The 2,026-nt window shown below is 48.3% G+C and overlaps 1 non-coding gene across 1 annotated transcript; it reads right to left on the bottom strand.

Annotated features, from left to right (window-relative positions):
- Positions 1-212: 212 nt before the first annotated feature.
- Positions 213-344, bottom strand: Gm24986. Its single transcript, XR_003950353.1, has one exon. It is a non-coding gene; the product is annotated as a small nucleolar RNA SNORA17 (small nucleolar RNA).
- Between the last annotated feature and the right edge of the window lie 1,682 nt (positions 345-2,026).

The raw sequence follows: 2,026 nt of genomic DNA, 5'->3' as shown, positions 1-2,026 counted from the left end.
CCCAGTCTGCCTGAGTGGCCCCTTGCAAGGGTCATCTGTCTTAGGCTTACTCCTGCCTAGCGCCAGATTTTTCTAGTCTCTGGCTCGCTCCCCATCCTGGGAGCCTGCTCAGGCTTGCTTAGTACCAGACTGGTGGTCATCTCAGACTAGCTCCCTGACAGGGCCCCCTGGTGCCCGACTGGTGGTCATCCGAGGCTCGCTTTATTTCAGGGAATGTTAGGCTACTAATCATTCATGTGTTCATAGGTCAGACAGCTGAGCATAGACATAGCCTCTCCCCTCTCTGCCACCTACTGTCACACATATGACCCAGCAGCTATACCTGCAACACCTCTAGGGGCAGTCATTGTATGGTGTTTTTGGACACTTTCTCTGTGTCATGTGTGAGATAGTTTCTGGATCCAGAAGAGTCTGGTCTAGTGGAAAGATGATCACAAACAGCCCCATGGCAGACAATGGGACAGAGGTTACACACGGGAAACTGAGAGATGACCAAGGGGTGCTGCAATCAGGAGGTTTCTCAGAGGAAATGATGCCTACGCAGAAAGGTGAGGGTGAACAGAACACAGAGAGTCTGGGCTGGAGAGATGGCTCAGCGTTTAAGAGCACTGAGTGTTCTTCTGAAGGTCCTGAGTTCAAATCCCAGCAACCACATGGTGTCTCACAACCATCCATAATGTCTTCTGACGCCTTCTTCTGGTGTATATGAATATAACTGCTGTGTACTTAGATGTAATAATAAATAAATCCTTAAACACACACAATGAGAGAGAGAGAGAGAGAGAGAGAGAGAGAGAGAGAGAGAGAGAGAGAGAGAGAATCCCAAGTCTGGGTCTGGATCATGCACAACATCTGTAGCTCAGATCAAGAGAATCCAGGCTGAATTGGGTCAGTCCTTGGTCCAGATGTTGGACCCAGTTAGAAGGCAGGAAAGTGGTCAGAGCACCTGGGGGCATCCACAAAATAATCATTTCAAGAGGAATTTTTACCAAGAGTGAGGGACTGGCCCTCCACACAATGATTATGCCTGTGGATGTCCCAGAAGAGGCAGACCTGACTCAGAGATGAAAAGAGGATTAGACCTCAGGACTAACAAAAGACCTCAGGACTTCTGAGCGGTTTGAGCTGTGTTTGCTGGCAGAGCCGTTTACTTGTGTGTGATGACGTCATGGGTGGTGTGGGAGGAAGGGCAGTGTGCCTAGGGTTTAGCTTAGTAGAAAGTAAATAAAGCAGATCTCATACTCATTTAAAAAAAAAACATAGAGGAGGAGGAGGAGGAAGAAGAAGAGGAGGAGGAAGAGGAAGAGGAAGAAGAAAAGGAAGAGGAGGAAGAAAAGGAAGAAGAAGGAGAAGAAGGAGGAGGAGGAAGAGGAAGAAGAGGAAGAAGAGGAAGAAGAAGAAGGAGAAGAAGAAGAAGAAGAAGAAGAAGAAGAAGAAGAAGAAGAGGAGGAGGAGGAGGAGGAGAAGGAGAAGGAGAAGGAGAAGGAGAAGGAGAAGGAGAAGGAGAAGGAGAAGGAGAAGGAGAAGGAGAAGGAGAAGGAGAAGGAGAAGGAGAAGGAGAAGGAGAAGGAGAAGGAGAAGGAGAAGAAGAAGAAGAAGAAGAAGAAGAAGAAGAAGAAGAAGAAGAAGAAGAAGAAGAAGCACCATCATCTAACACCCAGGATCCCCCTTCCCCACCCAGAAAGAGGTCATTGAGTCTATGCCAGCGGCCTCTCTGGGACTGCTGTGTAAGTGTTAGGGAAGACCTTGGAAAGGAGCCCCAAGTCCAGATGAGGTGCTTTTCTGCTTCCTTCTGCCCCTTTCTCATTGGAATCTAAAGCCTACTGTAATGGCAAGGTGAGGTGTGACCCTGAAGGCTGGGACACAGTAAAAAGTCACCATCTATGACCCAAAAATCTGGCCCTCACCAGGAACAAGAGATGTTGTTAGCTTGGCCTAGAATTGCCCATACACCTTTCAGGGCTGAGCCATTTTGTCAACACAGTTCAAACTGAAACACTTCCTGCTGCTGCCTCTAGCTGGGAGT

The sequence above is a fragment of the Mus musculus genome, chromosome 12 (genome assembly GCF_000001635.26).
Source record: "Mus musculus strain C57BL/6J chromosome 12, GRCm38.p6 C57BL/6J".
In the NCBI taxonomy this organism is placed as follows: domain Eukaryota; kingdom Metazoa; phylum Chordata; class Mammalia; order Rodentia; family Muridae; genus Mus; species Mus musculus.
The sequence above is the reverse complement of the archived record's forward strand: the minus strand, read 5'-3'. Positions and strand labels throughout refer to the sequence as shown.